The 20362-nt window shown below is 43.2% G+C and overlaps 2 protein-coding genes across 12 annotated transcripts in view; one reads left to right on the top strand and one right to left on the bottom strand.

Moving 5' to 3' along the window:
* Positions 1-12910, bottom strand: part of LYRM1 (LYR motif containing 1) — a 42623-nt gene extending 29713 nt beyond the window's left edge. Inside the window, exons 1-2 of one of the 3 annotated variants that reach the window (XM_010837160.1) lie at positions 9967-10365; positions 5390-5543 (exon numbers count right to left, since the gene is read on the bottom strand). The gene's annotated coding sequence lies outside the window, so the exon portion shown is untranslated. Of the gene's footprint in view, positions 1-5389; positions 5544-9966; positions 10366-10882 lie in introns of those variants that run through there. The other 2 variants (XM_010837162.1, XM_010837161.1) reach the window with 2 other exon arrangements.
* DCUN1D3 (DCN1, defective in cullin neddylation 1, domain containing 3) overlaps positions 10498-20362 on the top strand; it is a 55002-nt gene continuing 45137 nt past the window's right edge. For 2 of the 9 annotated variants that reach the window (XM_010837165.1, XM_010837164.1), the window contains exons 1-3: positions 10498-10685; positions 15583-15674; positions 17091-17166. The gene's annotated coding sequence lies outside the window, so the exon portion shown is untranslated. Of the gene's footprint in view, positions 10686-14645; positions 14686-15582; positions 15675-17090; positions 17167-20362 lie in introns of those variants that run through there. The other 7 variants (XM_010837172.1, XM_010837171.1, XM_010837163.1 and 4 more) reach the window with 5 other exon arrangements.

The raw sequence follows: 20362 nt of genomic DNA, 5'->3' as shown, positions 1-20362 counted from the left end.
CTGGATGAAGTACAAGCTGGAATCAAGATTTCTGGGAGAAATATCAATAACCTCAGATATGTAGATGACAGCACCCTTATGGCAGAAAGTGAAGAACTAACGAGCCTCTTGATGAAAGTGAAAGTGGAGAGTAAAAAAGTTGGCTTAAAGCTCAACATTCAGAAAACAAAGATCACGGCATCCAGTCCCATCACTTCATGGCAAATAGATGGGGGAAACATTGGGAACAGTGGCTGATTTTATTGTTTTGGGCTCCAAAATCACTACAAATGGTGACTGCAGCCATGAAATTAAAAGACGTTTACTCCTTGGAAGGAAAGTTATGACCAACCTAGGAGCATATTAAAAAGCAGAGACATTACTTTGCCAACAAAGGTCCATATAGTCAAGGCTATGGTTTTTCTAGTAGTCAGGTATAGATGTGAGAGTTGGACTATAAAGAAAGCTAAGCACCGAAGAATTGATGCTTTTGGACTGTGGTGTTGGAGAAGACTCTTGAGAGTCCCTTGGACTGCAAGAAGATCCAACCTGTCTATCCTAAAGGAAATCAGTCCTGATATTCATTCCCGACTGAAGCTGAAGCTGAAACTCCAATACTTTGGCCATCTGATGCGAAGAACTGACTCATTAGAAAAGACCCTGATGCTGGGAAAGATTGAAGGCAGGAGGAGAAGAGGACAACAGAGGGTGAGATGGTTGGATGGCATCACTGACTCAATGGACATGATTTTGAGTAAACTCCAGGAGTTGGTGATTGACAGGGAGGCCTGGCATGCTGCAGTCCATGGGGTCAACAAAGAGCTGGACATGACTGAGCGACTGAACTGAACTGAACTGAAACCCATGACTTAAAGTGATTTCTATTTTGTAGTTCTACCTTTACACATATTACAGAAATTTTTAACCTGGTGTAAAATATAGGAATATAATAGTAAAAATTATGATGTGGAGGAGTCCCCAAAAAAACTAAGTTTGGGAAATGGAGCTCTATGGCACTCTACTGTGGTGTTTGTTCTGGCTCATCTTTTCACTTAGGATGCCTGTTTTGGCTGGCCATGCCAACTTGCAGACACTAGTTTACTCTGAAGCCTTTTTTGGAGCACCTCTTTCTCTGCTTTTATTACATCCAGTTTCACTGTGCCTTTTTCTTCCTTTCCTCCCTTCTTCTGGAGGGCAGGGACTGCATTTTGCTCACTAAAGGAATAAAAATAATGGTAATAATGGTATCACCAACTCAATGGACATTAATTTGAGCAAACTTTGGGAGATAGTGAAGGACAGAGAAGCCTGGCGTGCTTCACAAAGAATCAGACACAACTTAGTGCCTAAACAATAAAAACACTTACTTTGTAATTACTCTGTGCCAGGCTTTCTAGGTACTTTATATACATATATATTAATTCCCATAGTCATCACTGTTTTATAAGGTAAACACGTTATCCTATTTTATAAAAGAGGATCCTGATGCAAAAAGAGGTTAAGTAACTTGAGTACAGCCATAAGGAAAGGAAGAGGTGGAGCCAGATTCAAAATCAAAGTCTGGAGTCAGAGCACCAACTTTTAATCACTAAATAGGCTGCTCAATTTAAGTAAACATGGTTGAATGTTTGCTGATTGCTTTAAAGAACTTAGCCAGTTGTGACAATGGGAACTAAATTTTAGTCCCTTCTTACAAAGAGCAAAAAACCATTCTTTCTGCACCTAGATATGAATTGCAAGTACTCTTTTACAAGGTCTCCACCTTATAAATACGTTATCCACCCCTCCCCTGCTACTGTCCTTCCTCAGTAATGATGTTATGCATCAGCACCTTCAGAGGAGGCCGGGCACTGGGCTGGACTGCTTGAATCTTCTGTTCCCTGTAGCAGCACTGTTCCTGACACTTCAAAGGGAGCTGACGTCACAGAAGAGATATCAGCACTCATTACAATACTACTACCCTGCAGGTCTTACTCTTCCCTCCCAAGAATCCATCCACCCATCCATCTAACATTTATTCAGTGCCATGTGCCAGGTACATGCAGTTCTAGGCATACAGTGATAAACAAGCAGCCACGGTCCCTGACCTACAGTTTATATTCAAGTGGCAGAGGCAGATGATATACAAGAAAAACAATTTTTCTTGGTGATATGTATTCTCAAAGAATGAAACAATAATATGATATAGATGAGAAGAGGTGGTGATTATTTTGGATAGTCAGTGATATTTGAGTTGGGTCTTGAATGGTATCAAGGAACCTATAAATGGTAAGAGTTCAGGGGAAGAAGATGCAGGAAGAAAGAACAGTAGGGACAAAGGCTATGAAGTGGGAAACAATCTGTGTTAACACAATTGAGAGTCTATGGGGGAAGTGAGGCGATAGGTGTATAGAATCCCACACAGGTTGGGAAAGCAGGCCTTGGAAAGCAGTTTGATTTGTAATCTAAGAGCAAAAGAAGACACTGGTAGGTTTTAGGCAAGTAACAGTATACTGGCCTGACCTGATTTACATTTTTTAAAACATGCTGTATTTCAAACAATACCATAAGTATTTGGTGATTCTACCAACCTTGCAGATGGTGAAGAGTCTTGCTTGCTGCTGCTGCTGCTAAGTTGCTTCAGTCATGTCCGACTCTGTGCGACCCCATAGACAGCAGCCCACCACTCTCCCCTGTCCCTGGGATTCTCCAGGCAAGAACACTGGAGTAGGTTGCCATTTTCTTCTCCAATGCATGAAAGTGAAAACTGAAAGTGGAGTCACTCAGTCGTGTCCAACTCTTAGCAACACCATGGACTGTAGCCCACCAGGCTCCTCCATCCATGGGATTTTCCAGACAAGAGTACTGGAGTGGGGTGGCATTGCCTTCTCCGAGAGTCTTGCCTAATGCTACCTAATTGACAGGAAAGCTGGGATTAAGAGCCAAAAAAGCTAGATGGTTATTTTTCTAGCTGCAACTTTTCTCGTTTTCATTTTGGAATCAGTAATGGGGACTTGAGAGAAGCAGTGATCAATTTCCTTTAAAAAAAAAAAAAAAGCACCACCCACTCACTCTTCCACTTGCTACTGAGAATGAAAATACATGTTAAGTACTTGGCATGTCTAAATCTAGTTTTGCAGGAGGCCTATGGGAAGATTGGGCTTCCCAGGTGGAGCTACTGCTAAAGAACCTGCCTGACAATGCAGGAGACAAAAGAGATGCAGGTTCAATCCCTGGGTTGGGAAGATCCCCTGGAGGAAGGCATGACAACTCACTCCAGTATTCTTGCCTGGAGAATCTGATGGACAGAGGAGCCTGGCAGGCTACAGTTCATGGGGTGGCCAAGAGTTTAACATGACTGAAGCCACTTAGCAAGCATGCACGCATGGGAAAATTTGCTAGGACTAGGGGCTTTATCCACTTCACCATTTTCCCCACCCCTGGAACACTTTCTTTCACCTTTGGAAAGACATCACCACATGAACACTAAGGAGTTAAGAGCAGAGACGAAAATTCCCTTTCCTCAGATGAAATTTATAGAAGAATGACTCTGGTCTCAGGAATGTCAAAATTTCAAATGTTGCACTCCCAGGAGGCTTTGCCATCTACTGAAGAAAAAGTGTTGCAGTACAAACAAGGGACAGAAAGGCAAGGGAAGTTAACTGACTTCCAAACCCCAGGTAGAAGGAGACTCTTTCCATCCATTCAAGATCTGTCCCTATGTATAAAATTTTAAAAGTCATCACCAATGAATATAACGTAGCCAAATTTCTCTCCCAACTACTTTATGATTTGTGGGGGGGAGGAGGGTGATCGTGAAACTCACCCAGAGAAATCCACTTTTATGTTCACCAAGCACCAACTGTTACCTATCCTGTGTCCTGCTGCCCTCTCTCCTTAGACCTGGGACTCCTCCTTTTTGCCAAATGAAGATTCCAACTCATACAACTGAAATATTCTTTTATTTTTTTTTTTTTGCTTAACTGCTGATTCCTATCCTTTGGCTTTCATCGCTTTTAACAGACTGTCTTCTTCACACTAAGCCAATGTCTTCACACTAGGTTCTTCCTACTCTATTGTAATTTTCTGTTTGACCTGCATTTCTTTCTTCACTGTGTTTTGGGAGGGGGAGAGGGAATAAGGTTGGGACCTTGTCTTATCCATTATACTCCATGCCTGGCAGAGTTGGAGCTTAAAATACTTTTGTTAGAAGAAAAAAAAATTACCCACACAGAATAATTACCAGTAATTTTCATTCTCATCCTGAGATATATGCATTGGTATTTGGGCCAGGTTTCATAACAGAAGACCCTAAGGCATTTAAAAATACTAATTAACCCTCACAATGATGTTTTCAAGAGTGGCACTGTGGGTATCAGGATGAAGAACTGAAGATTCAAGTGTTATTTGGGAAAGCAGTCTTATTACTTTCAGGCAACCCACTCCAGTGTTCTTGCCTGGAGAATCCCAGGGATGGGAGAGCCTGGTGGGCTGCTGTCTGTGGGGTCGCACAGAGTCAGACACGACTGAAGTGACTTAGCAGCAGCAGCAGCGCAGCAGGGTTTGCTTATAGGACTGAAATGATATACTATGTTTCCATGAAGCTTATAACTGTGAAATTGAATATTTCCTGCCATATCAATAAACAAGGATGTAAAAGCCATCAGCGATTTCAGGCCTTCAAATGTGAATGAGGGCTTCCAAAAAGGGACACAATGCCATGCCCCTCTACTCTCCATGGTGATTGTTGAGGAGCTCTGGGGTGGGGGGAGGAGGGAATAGTGAAGGAAAAAAAAAGCAGGATGCTGGCCTCAGACAGCTGAGATGCATAGGAAGAAATGACTTCAATAATCTCAGATTCTTACATCTTCCCATATGTAGAAGAGTGCTAAATTCCTTTAACTTGGTATCTGGTTTTCCATACTTAACAATAATTGATGTTCAGTCTGCCTGCCTACTTTGTTGCAAACTTGTATATAGCCTGACTCTCTCTTCTGCTTCCTCAGAGAAGTCTCTTGGGGCTATCTGAGATTCTGTCTCCTGGGCTTGGAGTCCTAACATTCCCACCAAGTAAAACACTCTACTTTCAGGTTGTGAATGTATTTGTAGTCGACAGAAACAAACACATAGAAAAATGAGGTTCTGGTACTTTTTTTTCATAAAAACAATCCTTTGGGGGAATAAGGTCCATTGCACGCAAATGATCAGGGTTCAAAACCAGCTCCCAAAATTATAATTTAAAGCTTTAGTCATCTGGAAAACCTGCAGGGAATTGAAGTGTTCTTATAATGTCAAAGCAAACAGATTTTCTTGCCCAGGATAGCAGAATAGAGAATGACTACCTTGATTTCAGGCATTCAAAAAATTTCCACACATGTAAAGAAGAGAGATATAATACAAACAATGAACTAATTGGAGTTTGAATACTGACCTCACCACATCAGGCAAGATATTAATCTTCCAGAGCCTCAATTTCTTAAAATGGGGTAACAATAGAACCTTCTTCAAAGAGCTGCTGTAAGGATTGTTCATAATTATCCACGTAAATCACTTAGCATTGGGAGTTAACAAAGGCAAAATGTTACCTGAAATAGGAAATAAAGGAGGAACAGTGAGGCCTCTTTTATCTATGCTAAACTTTGTCTGCAGAGGAGGGAAAAGAAATGTGTTGTCTGTTGGTGAATTTATTGCTTTGTGGTAGTAATGGATTTTCCTAAAGCTGTTTCCCTCTGATTATTAATAATCCATGTACAGTAAAGAGCTATTGTTCTTCAGTATGACTAACCAACCCTGCTGGAGGCATTGCTTATCTTCAGACCACAGCACATACTTCTTACTGGAAATACAATGCAGGTGCCAAAATCAAGAGCATGTTCAAGCTTCCCTTCCTATTTCTCTTCCTTTATCTCTTACTCCTTGCTTGCTTACCCTTCAGTGCATTTTTCTCCTAGATCTGTTATCCTTCCCTACTTTCTAATGCATTTCCATATCCTATACAGTATCATCTTATCTAAACTGAATAACTTTCAAGATAAACTATGGGCCTCATCTTATTGCCCCACACATACCCCATGGACTTATTTCCTGACTGGATTCAGTTTTTGGTTACTAGAATCCAAAAAGGGAAGTGTAATGCCACACACTGCTTTGCATATCTCAGGATATGCTTGTGTGGTGTACTTAATCATACTACAGCTATTCTCTGAAACAGCATCTTTTTACAAGAAATTGACAATATGGTGTGTCAGAGTTAAGGGTCATGGAGGAGAGGATAGATTATATACACAAAGGAAGAGAAATTAAGTTAGGCTTTGTAACACAGGAAATCTTTAGAACACAGGGAAAAACCAAAAATATTTATGCCTGGAAGGTTTCTAAACTATCCCAAACAAGATCATATAAGGCACATATACTCATTCTAAATATATCAGCACAGGAGCACACACAAGATTATACTTGTAAGGGGAACTCCAATCAGGCTATAGTAACCATTGAGATGTTCAGCTATTTGCCCCCTGAGGGATAGAAACTCTAAATGGACACCAAGTTTCAGTCTCTCAATTAAAAAGAAATGGAAGTAACTGCTTTCTTGTTACCGTATTTTAAGAGACAAAGATGAGGTCAATCAGAGAAATGAGAACAAATTACCAGAAGTAGGAGGTGTGTGTGGAAGTGTGTCATATGTGTGGGCACTAGGCATTGAGTTATTTGCTGTTGTGTCTGACTCTTTGCAACCGCCAGGCTCCTCTGTCCTAGGAATTCTCCAGGCAAGAATACTAGAGTGGGTAGCCATTCCCTCCTCCAGGAGATCTTCCTGACCCAGGGACTGAACCCAAGTTTCTTGCATTTCAGACAGATTCCTTACCATCTGAGCCATCAGGGAACTTGGTCAATGCTAAAGATCAACCCCAGTCATTCATTCATAACTTGACTATCCAAGATTTGAACCCTTCAAAGGAACTAGGTAAGTCAGAGAACACGAAACATTTAAGACATTCAAACCCCTTCTTTGTGATAAGTCCTAAGGAATTGGATTAAGAAGCAGACAAAAGGGCTCTGCTTATAGCCTTAGATACACCTGACCCCTGATCCAACCATCTGATATATAGGCCTTACTCCGCACAGGGGGTCTCCGCCTTCATGACAGTTTCCAAGTACCCGCCAACTATTGAATGAACCACTTTCCCCATCTGCAGAGGCACAGGAGCTCTTTACTAGACAAATTTCCTTCAGAGTAGGAGCAATGACTTTACTATCCATGGATAGCCACACTATCCATCTTTAGTGTGCAGAATGATTAGACCTGAGAGCATCTTTAAGTTTCTCCAGTCCAACACTGACCAATAGAATTTTCTTCAATGTTGGGAATATTTTCTATCTTTGCTGTCCAACAGGGTAGCCGCTGGCACTGGGCACCTGAAATATGGTGAGTACATCTGAGGAACTGCATTTTTTATTTTACTTCATTTAAATTGAAATAGTTACATGTAGTTTGTGCGTACAGACAGACAGCAGAGCTCTAAACCAAGAACTGCAAATCAAATGTCCATAGGGGTCAGGCAGGTAGAGGAAGGGAAAAGAATCTCACGGGCTCCAGCTGACTGTTGCTGTGCAGGAAACTCAGGCTGGTGTTGCCAGATTGTCACTTTTTCAAATGAAGCTGAAAACTGAATTTTTTAATTTGGCAAGTAAATTAAAAAAAATAATTTAGATCAATTTATGGGCCAAACCATGTTTTCAGGCATTTTGTTATCTGTAATCTAGGCCAATCTGTAACCCCTTAAGCTCAAAGAACAGGACCATTCTGCTGGTCAGTAGTGACCCAGGACTGAAATCCAAGCCTTCTGATTCTTCTTTTTTTGGTATATGGGATTTTAGTTCTCAAATCAGGGATCGAACCAGCAATCCCTGCAGTGGAAGCATGAAGTCTTAAATGCTGGACGGCCAGAGAAGTCCCTTCTGATTATTCTTCTGATACTCTTTCTAGATTTTATGAAATCAACCATATCTAGTGATGGAGGCAGCAGCAACATCAGGGACAAATGCTCCTTCGTCAGAAGGTGTTGAAATTCATGGTTTATACATTAAGGACACACAGTTCCTATACACTGGGCTCTATGGGCAAAGCTCTGAACGAGGAGCCAACAGGGCACAAAGAAGAAACAATTCACAGGATAGTCAGACCCATAAACAATAAGCAAAGTAAGGTTTGTTACAGTGAACACAAACCACCTAAGCAGGAGTCCAAAAGCACTGACAGCTGGCAGAGGAAAGGAAGAAAGAGATTTGAGCCAGAACTTCCAGGCTGAGTCTCAGTGATTATGAGGGTGGGTCCCATTATTCAAGAATATTACAGGGCCTCCTTTTATCTTTGAGGCTTTATATGTACAGTCTCCTCTGCTGGCTTTTCCTTCTATGGATATCTAAATGTAAAGAGCCCCAAGGAGTTTAGTGGCCTTCCTCTCCCCTACCCTGCCAAGAGTATGTTTCAATACATAAACATTTAACAGCACAACAGTTAAGCCAAAATTGCCCAATTTCAAAACTTCACCAGCATTTTTAAATTTACTTTTTATTCCTTGATTAACAAAGCAAAATAGGGCTTCCCACAGAGGCCTTCCTCTCTATCTGCACTCTCTTCTTAGGTGATTTAGGAATAAACTGCTACATTTATTATCTCTCTTTGAGTTTTCCCTTGATTTTCATATTTAACTTCTCAACATCTTTACCTGGACAGTTAACAAACTTATCAAAACTAGTATGTTTAAAAGAATAGAGTGCCTTCCAAACTATTTTCTCTGAGGAGTCATCTTTGGTTCCATCCTTTCACATACACTTCATATCCAATTTGGCAACAAGTCCTGCAAGTTCTAGTTTCAGAATACATTCTGAATTTAATTCTTCCATTTCACTGTCACCTCTCCCTTGGCCTACTGCAACAGCTGCCAAACAGGTCTGACCACTTGTACCCTTCTCTATTCAGGAGCCAAGAATGATTTTCTAAAACTGTAAATGAGATCTGTCACTCCTTCTTAAACTCTCCAGTAACCCAACAGTTAAGCTCTCGCCTTGGGCTAAGCTATGCTTGATCAGGCCATGCCACTTCTCCATCACAGACCACTCTGACTCTTGTTCTTCCCTTTCTGATCCAAGCATCTGACTTTCTCGCCGTTTCCTTCTTTAGATACCTTCTTTTCTCCACCTAGAAAGCTCATTCCCTAGCTTCCCTCTTTTCTGGGATTTTTGCAAACCCGGCCTCCTCTGAACAGTCTTATCTGATTTAGAGTGGCCCTCCCCTCATCTTCTGGGCTTCCCTTGTGGCTCAGCTAATAAAGAATTTGCCTGCAATGAGGGAGACCTGGGTTCGATCCCTGGGTTGGGAAGAACCCCTGGAAAAGGGAACGGCTACCCACTCCATGGGGTCGGAAAGAGTCGGACACGACTGAGCGACTTTCATTTTCCCCTTATCTTCTACCACTTCACCTGATATTACTTCCTTTGGGGCATTTCTTACCTGCTGATATCTACCTTATTGATTTACTTTTTAAGTTACTCCCGGACTCGAAAAATTTCACGTAGCAACGTCTTTCGTGGACCAAAGGATTTAAGAAGCTAGTTCTCTATATCTTAGAAAATCTCAGTATCGTGCAGGGTACTCGTTTGTGTCAACCTTCCTCGGCTAGACGCCTCGCCTCCGGATTTGCCCCTATTAATCTCCCATTCATCAACACATTGGGGGAATCCAAAGGATTCAGAGATGGGCCCCAAATCGGCATTTCAGCGTTCCCAAATCAGGCCTCCCCTTCCTGGCCCTCAAGCCGCTTCCCTTAGCAGGTTCCTGAGGCGAGCGGCGGTGACACCAAGCAGCCCTCGCGAGGCTGGGGTCACACAGGCTCGTCTCCTAGCAACGTCGTACCCCCCCACCCCCACCCCATCCCTGCCCCTGAGGAGTCCACCCCTTTCCCGTTTCCCGCGCCAGGAGTCGGCGTCTCCATCCTCAACACTCACTCTGCGTCAGTCCAGCCTTCCCCCACCCACAGAAGCACCGCAGCCTCCGGCAGGCTGGGAGGAGGCGGCGCCGGGAGCGCAGCTGAGCGGCGGCGGACTGAGCTCTCTAGCAGGTCTGGTAGGCCAGACCGGACCAAACCACCGGACGGACTTCTGTGGGAGCATTAGTCCCAAGTCGAGGGTAGGCTCGACCCTTCGTTAAACTTCAAACTCTAGATCACGCTCCGCCGTATACCCAACAAGATAGCCAAACTCATCCTTTCCTTAATTCCCTTTTCCCCTTTTCGTTCTCCTCTCGCCACCCTATTCCAGCGAAAAAAATGGTCCACTCCATCTCTTCCTTGCCCTCCCTCCGCGTTGCTAAGTCTTTGCCCTTACTTGGGGACAGCTTCGTACGTCTTTGCGTACGTCATGACGCAAACTGCCACTCGTTCCCTCCTCTCTCCTTTCCTATTCCGCCTGCCGAAGCGGGCGGCCTGCGGGGTTACCGGAAGTGATGATGCAGGAGACGATGGAGGGGGCGGGGCTTCGGGGCGGCCGCCGCTGGTGGGCGGCAGATGAAGGGGAGGAGGCGGCAGTGGTGGGAGAAGAGGCGGCGGCGGCGGCGGCGGAGGGGGTAGGGAACCTGGAAACGCGAGCGGGGATGGTAGGTGTTTTGGACCCGCCGGGCCGCCGTCGTTTCCAGAAAGGGTTTGACTGGAGGAACCTCTGGAGCAGCTGTGAGTTTGAGGGGGGGTTTGAGGAAAAGGGGAGGCTTTGGGAGATGAAGGGGCGGGGGCTGGGTACCTTCGAGAAAGGGGGGGGGGGGTGGAAGGGGAGGCGTGGAAATCAGCTCCTTGTCTGGACTGGTCCCGCTGGAAGGAGAGGCTGTGAGGGGAGCCTGTGGCGTGTCAGCCGCAGGGCTCAGAAAACTTACCTACTGTCCCTGCCTCCTCACCGCCAGCACCCCTCAGCCCAGGGCCTGGGGCTCTGGGGGCCGGAGCTGCCCTGGAGGGGGTACGGACTCTGGTCCTCTGCGCCTTGTAAGCGCCGTGAGGTAGGAGCCCAAACGAGAGGTGGTGGGTGAATCTCCAGCTCCCTCCGCCCTCATCTACCTCCCCACCCCCATCTTCCTCTTTAATCATTAACAGCCCTGGAATTAAGGGGCTCAGACCTGAAGTCCTTCCTATGCACCATTGCTATATACGATAACTATCTGTGCCTGAGGTGATGGGGCTGGAAGCTTTGCCCGTATCCTGTATAGGAAGTGGGACAGAGTGACAAATGTATTGTTTTTTTTTCCCCATTCCCCCCCCCCCTACAATCTTCTCCCGTGCATAGCCCTCCTTTCCACTTTAATTCTCCGTGACTAGGTGGTAATTGTGGTTTTTTTTTTTCTTTATTGCACTTGGTATCTTGGTTACCTCTTTTGAATTTGGTGTTCCGCCTCCATCCCAGGTCTTAACTGCAAGCTTTGTAATACTTCAGTTACAAGCTGTCTGTCTTTGGAAGTATCTCTCAATCCCTGGTCGCTCCCTATTAAAATGAGCGTTTTATCCTCTGAATACTGGAATTCCAAAGCCCTTGCAAGGATTCCTAAATGGCATCATAGCCCAGGAATCAAGGTCTCTTGCTCTAAATACTTTATGTGTGAGGAATTTAAATGTTGTCAACTCTTTCCAAAATGATTTGATGTTAGGCTAATTCTAGATTTCTTGTTTCTCTCCACCCACACTTCATGATGCACTTTGGAGAACAGAAAACCCCGTATTACTCTTTTGTTTCTACAATTGGACAATAGCTCTTATTTTTTCTTTTGTGTGTCTGGCACACAAGTCTTCAGTGACAAATTTGGCTTGTGCAGATTTCCATCTTATTTATTTAGTTTATTCTTTGTGTATAGGTGGTCTTACATGAGACAGCATGATTTGCTTAATTTTCTTTCAGGGAAGAATACAAACTAGTAACGGATGTGAAAAAATTATTTAGCAAAGAATGATTTGAAAAGAAGATCTCTTTGTTGATGTTTTGTTGGTTTTTGTGAGGGGGGGGGTGGGGAGAGTAGTGCTTCTTTAGCCTGTAGTATGGATTTCAGAGCGAAGTGTAATGATTCCTACTTTGGTGTTGATATTTTCTTTGAAAGTCCTTGTGAGTCTGGAACTGTTTTCTAAAGAACTTGAAGAGATGGTTCCCAAATTTTAGCGATCCTTTGATGATTAGAAAGTGTCTGTAAATCCTGTCCCTCTGTAACTGAGTTTATGTGCATATTGCTAGAATTATCATAATGGGTTCCATCCTACTCATCAGGGCTTTCAGGCCTGATAAAACAATATTTAATGCTTTCATTGTACAAGTAACAGCATGTTTGGATGTTTCACAGAAATGCAACAAAAGGAAAAAATGACTACTGTTCTCACCTTAGTGATTTGGAATCATTGAATACAAAGTCCAAAATTCATTCACTCAACAAACATTTATTGACAGGCTACTAGTTGCTAGCCAGTATTTTAGGCAGTGGGCGTACAAAGAAGAACATCGCAGTAAGGTCCATGCTCTCATGGAGCATACATTGGAGTGGGGTGGGGACAGATAAATAAGCAAATTGGATTTTGATAAGAGCTGAAGAAAATCAGCTCTTATCTGTGATTGTGAGTGCTGTGATAGAAAGTGTCTGACTGGGGTACAGTCTAGACCTTTCTGAGAAGGCAACACTGAAGTTGAGCTTTAAATAAAAAGGAGCCCGCTTTGCAAAAATACAGGAGGAAACTTCCAGGTTTAGGGACTAGCTAGTGCAGAAACTGGGCTGGAGTATGGCAAGTTCCAAAGAGTGGGAAGAAAGGAATGGTGAAGAGGAGGTCGGGGAGGATAGGGGTAGGAGTAATAGCTAGAGCCTAGTGATCAAAGCGGAGAAGGCAATGGCACCCCACTCCAGTACTTTTGCCTGGAAAATCCCGTGGACGGAGGAGCCTGGTGGGCTGCAGTCCATGGGGTCGCTAGAGTCGGACACGACTGAACGACTTCACTTTCACTTTTCACCTTCATGCATTGGAGAAGGAAATGGCAACCCACTCCAGTGTTCTTGCCTGGAGAATCCCAGGGACGGGGAAGCCTGGTGGGCTGCTGTCTCTGGGGTCACACAGAGTCGGACATGACTGAAGAGACTTAGCAGCAGTGATCAAAGAGAAGAGTGAAAAGAGTTTAGGTCAGAGAGATGGAGGCTGGGCTCAGAATAGGTAGGCAAAATAAGAGCAAGAAGGAGAAGGATATAGAAAATGATGTTCCTTGTAATTCTGTTGTTTTTCCCAGAGTCTTGCCACATAGTATTTTAAGGATACTCTTAGAGTATTGTCTGGAGAAGGGAACAGCTACCCACTCCAGTATTCTAGCCTGGAGAATTCCATGGACTGTATAGTTGGACATGACTGAGCGACTTTCACTTTACTTAGAGTATTGTAGGGGAAAAAAGGTCACCCTGCTGAGAGTGGGAGAGGAGGAGGCAGTGGTTATCTGGGTCTTTTCTGGCAGATGAATCTCAAGCCACAAGTTAAGAATTCAGTGGGATGTTCAATTGAGAGGTTGCCTTTTTCCTTATAGGATTTCGTCTTACATGCTTTTTAAAATTCCATAATGGGTATCCCAAATGTGTTCTAGTATATGAATCCTCTTTTGCTTCTAGCTGTGAATTTAGGGCTGAAGATTGGGCACATGATAATAATATGCCCCTGTTGGTCTACAAGATGACCATTACAATTTAAGTTTGAAGTTGTTTTTCGCAGGAAGGCAGATTTTATGTTGCGCTATTTCCATTTTTGTCTGGTCTGCCTGATGACTAATAACATTCAGCTGAGGTGTGTGTGTAGGTTGGTGCTAAAAGTTCACTCTGGATTACGTTAGATAAATGACCATTGGGGCATAATCCCACTCTGTCGGCATCTTTGGGCTGGCATGTAACCAAGTGATGTAACCTACTTTTGCCTTCTGTTGGGGCCATTCATCTCTAGTAGCCAGTTGCTTCTCAGCTTCACCTTGACCAGATTGTCCACTTGAGAGGCCCAATCAGGACTCCTCCTTGATTTGGCCCTGTTGAGCCAAATGTTTCAGTGGGCTGAAACAGTCAGAATATGCTGTTTCTTTTGAACACCACAACAGTGACTAGTGTGTTCTTTGAGTGAATTGGCTCTTTGAGCTAGGCATTTGAGAGACTTAAATGTTGCTTGGGCTGTTTGTAGTAAAGTTAGTATCAGAAATGCTATGTAAAACTGTTTCGTGTTTGCGAAAAATGAATCAGAAATTTTGGACTTGTCACCTGTTTTAAGTTCTAGCATGGGTAAATGGATTATCAAAAGTAACTTGAATAGTCCTGGGCAGTCCTGGGGGGAATGAAAGGGTTGGAGTTGAGCCTGAACTGACTTACTGAACCCCAACTTGAATGTAAATAGGAAGTCTTTGGTTGGCAAGCAAGTGAACAGCTAGAATTAGGCAAACAATAGACTCTACCCTTTATACTGCAGAGTAACTCAAAGAACTGAGAATTGATTATATGTGACGGCTTCCCTGGTAGCTCAGATGGTAAAGAATCTGCCTGCAATGTAGAAGACCCGGATTCAATCCCTGCGTCAAGAAGATCCCCTGGAGGAGGGAATGGCTACCCACTCCAGTATTCTTGCCTGGAGAATTCCATGAACAAAGGAGCCTGATGGGCTACAGTCCATGGGATTGTAAAGAATCAGACATGACTGAGTGAGTAACACTTTCACTTACACACACACACACACACAGGCTTCCCAGATGGCTCTAGTGGTAAACAACCTGCCTGCCAGTGCAGAAGATGCAAGAGACTCAAGATTTGATCCCTGGGTTGGATCCCTCCCCTAGATCCCCCTGGAGGAGGGCATAGCAACCCACTCCAGTATTCTTGCTTGGAGAATCCCATGGCCAGAGGACCCTGGTGGGCTACAGTCCATCAGGTCGCAAAGAGTTGGACAGGACTGAAGCAACAGTGCACATGTGCACGCACACACATACACACACACATGCACACATGTGGCTTTGGTCTAGGTTATATCTTAATGTTGGATTTTAATCTAGCTAATGGATTATTAAGATGTCCACTATTCATCTTCAGTTATAGCTCAAGTATGAAAATACCCTGTAGGCTGAAATTTCATCAGTCAGTTTGGAGACTGGTGGCTCTTATTTGTGAAATGGGTCGGATGGGTAGGAGGGGAACTTGAATACAGGGAGAAGCCATTGACCCCTGCATTGGCCACTAATTGTGTTTGGGGAAAGAATCTACAAACCTAAATGAATTTAGATTCTCAGACCTGAACTGGCCTTTTAATCTAGAGTACCAGTGAGTTTGTTAAACTCCTGGGGCTTTTAGACAAACTCATCTGAAAGAAGAGTTGATGCCACTTACTTTTGGAGTTGTGGGTATGCATTGCATTAGATGACTTAAAATTAACCTGATTTTGCTACTGTTTTGTGCTGCAGTAAGAGGAGTTAATTGTATACTGGCTGCCAGTTGTTTTAAGGTGAAGATGTGGTAACTCTGAATGAAACAATGGTAATTACGTGGTGACTCCTGTTTCCCCAGCTCTTGATTACTTACAGTTACCTCTTTGTGTCTGTTTACAGATGTTGATACCAGTGAACCAGGATCAATTCTCCCTAAATGTTGGAACAGTGTTCTGAAGCTCTCTGCACAATGGACCAGAGTGTTTCATTGAGTTAGTGTCTTTCAATTCAAATCTAGTTTTACCAGTTCTTATATCTGTTTTTCTTGGTCATGGAGGAATCTACTTATTTTGGGGGGGAAAGGCGATTACTATAGCACCTGTCTTATTCAATTAGTGAATGATTACAAGTAAGAACTTAACATATTAATTATCTGAAGTGGCTCAAACTAATCTTTTGAAGTTGTGATACGTAGAAAGGGGAAAATGGGAGGGGAGAAATGCCAAATCCTCTTCTTTAAGATGAAACTATTTAAATACCATACATCAGAATAGGGAAGCTCAGTAAAGGGATCTTGAGGTGGTGAATAGTCCTTGTATCAAAATAAATCATTATGGTCAGTGAGTGCCCTGATACCAACCTGATTATATGAAAAAAGTAGGCATCATATTGATGACTATTGACTTCCTGAGGGCCTGTCCTTGTTCAGCAGTGTCCTTTGACCAAGGTGTGTTGTTGGGTTTTGGGCTGGACTGTATCATGCAAGCTTAGATTGCATACTGCTGCAATGCATAATCCTTGTTCCTGTTCTCCCTGCTCTGCTGGAGGATTCAGCCTCAGGACCTGGGGACTGAAAATGATTCTGTCACCAAGGCCTGAAGATCCAGACCAGATATGATGACTGACCAAGGATCTTGGGTAGCATCACTGCATAGTGTAGGACTTGTCATTTTTGCCTTAATCTCTGCTGGTCAGTCTAGGATACAGTGCTTGGGAAAAACTTGCTCTCATTATTTTAAAAATAGATCATTTCTACCATATCAAGATCACAGAGTTTGGTTATAGCTTTTAGCTCTTTTTGATTGATGAAGTATTTGGTTTCTGCAATGTTTGCCTAAAAGTGAGTTGGTATGTGACTATAACTTTGATTCTGCACAAGACTCAAGTCATAGCATTTACTATATTGAATGCATTTAATTCTTTGTCCAGCTAAGAATAAGCAGGAAGAAGACCCTCAAAGAGTCTTAGAATATCTGGCATCATAATTTTTCAAACTGGGATATGTAGAGCCCTCTCAGGGGTCATTTGTGGATTATATCTGTGGTAGACATGGAAAACCCCCTCATCTTGCTGTCTAGCTTCCATTTCACTGCTCCTGCTCCCCACCACCACACCCAAGTTTGACTCTGCTAAAGTTGCTGTTACATTGGGTTTCCCCATAAGATTTCAGTCGATCAGAATGTTTTGAGGCTGAAAACAGATCAAAAAGCAGAAGGTAAATGGGAATCTATAAAGGTTAGTAAACTTGCTTACAGTTACAGAGAAGGTACTGGCAGGTATAGGACTTCTCTGCACTGATTTTGTTTTCTCATTTACACTGCCTTAAATATATCCTTGTAGGCACTCAGTAGAGTTTGTTTGAGTTTAATTGAATCCTTGGTGTTTGGTCTCTTCTATATGCTGTCCAGAATGCCTGTGCAAAATGCTGACCTGCATATTCCCATTTCCAGTGACCTGCCTTGGAATATGAACAGGAAAATCCAGGTATATCCATGGACAAAACATTTTTAGAATGGCTCTGTGAAAATATCTACAATTGCTTTGTTTTTTAAAAAAAAAAAAATCCGTGAAACAAATTTGTTTCCAATTAAACATTTACTTTATATCTACTTGATGACCACCTAGTGGCTGCCTTTAAACAGGAAGGGAAGGCAAGGAATACCACTCCAGTGAGGGTGCTGGGACTCTAGCAGCATGTGTTCTGGGTGGCAAGATTATAGACGTGCTAGAAGTTCCAGATTCTCAGAGTGATGACGTTTTCTAAGTGAGTACAGTTCAAAAGTAAGGAGTGATGTGTTCATTTTAAAGGATGTTTTTGTGATTCTTTTTCTCCTAGTAAATTAGTTTTTCTTTGAAATAACTAGTCACTTGTCCAGTCATTTACTCAAAACAGTTGGTTATAGCTGATGTCAATGGTAGGAGAATTTTGCTTGGGGGTTTACTAATATTATATGCAAGAGAAAAGTCTAAACACCTTTCCAGAGGCATTTAGATAATGTGGGTTCAGTTGCTCGGGAGGAGAACATTTCAGGAAGCAGGCCTTTGGGAGTGCAGAGTGGTGGCAGTGATGATATTGTGGGCCATGTGCACAGGGTGAGGAGAAATTCCATTGGTTGTCCAGCGGGGAAAAGGTAGAAATTGCTAACAGTGGCACTTGATAGGAGAAGAGTGGATCAGGAAGGAACAGGCCCACAAGGTTGCCCAATGCTGGACAACACCATTTACAAGGAGGAGAACGGGGACCTTTGGAGTTGGGTAATCCAGTGCCCCTGACCAGGTCTCTGACGACGGTACTCTCTCCCCTGATTGAAAAGTGTGTTCCTGATGGGAAGGGATGAGTGCAGTGTCTGGTTTGACCAGATTGGTCTTCAAGATTGACTAGTTGGTCATGATTGACTGCTTAAGCCTAACTTCTTTGAGATCTCTCTTTTGACTTTTGTTTTTGACAAATAAGAAGTTGGCAAACAAGAGCGAACGTATTGTTCCTGGGTCCATTAGGGTTTGAGTTAAGTACATAATACTGTGTGGTGGTGATTGTCATTTAACAATGTCTGTTATCCAAAGGGAACAGTTACATGTAAACTATTGAGGTAATTCATGATTCTCTCATGGGGACTAAATGTGAGTTAAACTACAACTAAAATAATTAAAGAAAATATATTTTGACTTCATAGTTCTGTAACATTACATGGTCTCTTTAGCAGGTCACATTACATCGTTAGTCTTTTAATAGAAATTTTATTCTACCAGGTACTTGTGAATCTGACATAAGGCCAGATTTTCTTCTAGTGCTGAAAATGGCAAGTACTGCTCTGAATTGGTGACAGCTACAGATTTAATGATTAGATCAAGGGAGGCGGCTTCAATTAAATAACTATCAGTTAAGTTGGTTGTAATATGGATCTCTTCTCCTAAGGTTAATTATGCTGTCCCTTCAACAATTTTTTGACATCACTGAGAATCCAACAGTTCACTTCTGACACAAACTGCTTGGAGTTTGTGCAGTTCCCACAGGTTAATGACTCAGTCTCAGGAGACTGCCCCACTTCAAGTGCCAGCCGCAAGTATCAGGTTGTCTCAAATTCCTCCTTGCACTTTTGCCTGGCAGACCTCAAATTTAGGGGTTCCCATGACCACCCTCCCCCACGATGGATAATTTGCTAGAACATATGACTCATTTAGCTGGTAAAACGTGATATTTATGAATTCAGTTTCATTATAAAGGCTACAACTCAGAAACAGCCAAATGGAAGACCTGAATAGGTCAAGATTTGAATTAGGGACACAGAGCTTCCATGTCCCCTCTGGGCATGCCAGCCTCCCAGCACATCAGTGTATTCACCAATCCTGAAGCTCCCCTCTGTGCTAAGTTGCTTCAGTCATGTCTGACTCTTTGCAACCCTATGGACTAGCCTGTCAGGGTCCTCTGTCCATGGGATTCTCTAGGCAAGAATACTGGAGTGGGTTGCCATGCCCTTCTCCAGGGAATCTTCCCAACCCATGGATCAAACCTGCATCCCTTATGTCTATCTGTATTGGCAAGCAGGTCGTGCCACCTGGGAAGCCATAAACTCCCCTCAGTTCAGTTCATTCACTCAGTCATGTCCTACTCTTTGCAGCACCATGGACTGTAGCACACCAGGCTTCCCTGTCCATCAGCAACTCCTGGAGCTGGCTCAAACTCATGTCCATCGTGCTGGTGATGCCATCTAACCGTCTCATTCTCTGTCATCCCCTTCTCCTCCAGCCTTCAATCTTTCCCAGCATCACGGTCTTTTCCAGTGAGTCAGACCTTCGCATCAGGTGGCCAAAATATTGGAGCTTCAGCTTCAGCATCCATCCTTTCAATGAATATTTAGGACTGATTTCCTTTAGGATTGACTGGTTTGATCTCCTTGCAGTCCAATGGACTGTCAAGAGTCTTCTCCAACACCACAGTTCAAAAGCACCAATTCTTTGGCACTCAGCTTTCTTTGTGGTTCAACTCTCACATCCATATATGACTACTAGAAAAACCATAGCTTTGACTATACGGAAGCTCCCCTAGCCTTGTTTCAGTTTCAGTTGCGGTTCCTTTATGTGGGCATAATTTATTAAAGCACTGACCTTTGTTGATGAAACTTCAGCCACCCTTCCCTTCCTTAAGGGCTAAAGGTGGGACTGAAAGTTCTAGTCATATGCCTGGGCTTTCTGACAAAGGTAGCCTCAATTCAAACTATCAAAAAGAAACTCAGGTGTGGTCCAAACCCTGCTCCTTAATGAATAACAAGAAGTCTATCTGTAAAGGAATTCCAGGGGTTTTAGGACCTCTGGTAGTAACTGGGGACAAAGGCCAAATATATTTTTTATTATACCACATTAGTACTCCAGTTGTATCCCCAAAGTAGGAATAAGGTTGTGAGTGTGCTCAATCGCTCAGTCCTGTCCAACTCTTTGCAACTCTTTGTGATCTTGTGGACTATAACCCAGTCTCCTCTCTCCATGGAGTTCTCCAGCCAAGAATATTGGAGTGGGTTGCTACTTCCTCCTTGAGGGGATCTTCGCCACCCAGGGATTGAATCCCATCTCCTTGCATTGGCAGGCAAATTCTTTACCACTAAGCCACCAGGAATAAGGTTACTGAAAGTTGATTTTGGTGATAAGTAACAATATGCATTTAGTTTTAATTTGATGGCTTTTT

Source organism: Bison bison, unplaced genomic scaffold, assembly GCF_000754665.1.
Source record: "Bison bison bison isolate TAMUID 2011002044 unplaced genomic scaffold, Bison_UMD1.0 scf7180017864072, whole genome shotgun sequence".
NCBI lineage: Eukaryota > Metazoa > Chordata > Mammalia > Artiodactyla > Bovidae > Bison > Bison bison.
The sequence above is the reverse complement of the archived record's forward strand: the minus strand, read 5'-3'. Positions and strand labels throughout refer to the sequence as shown.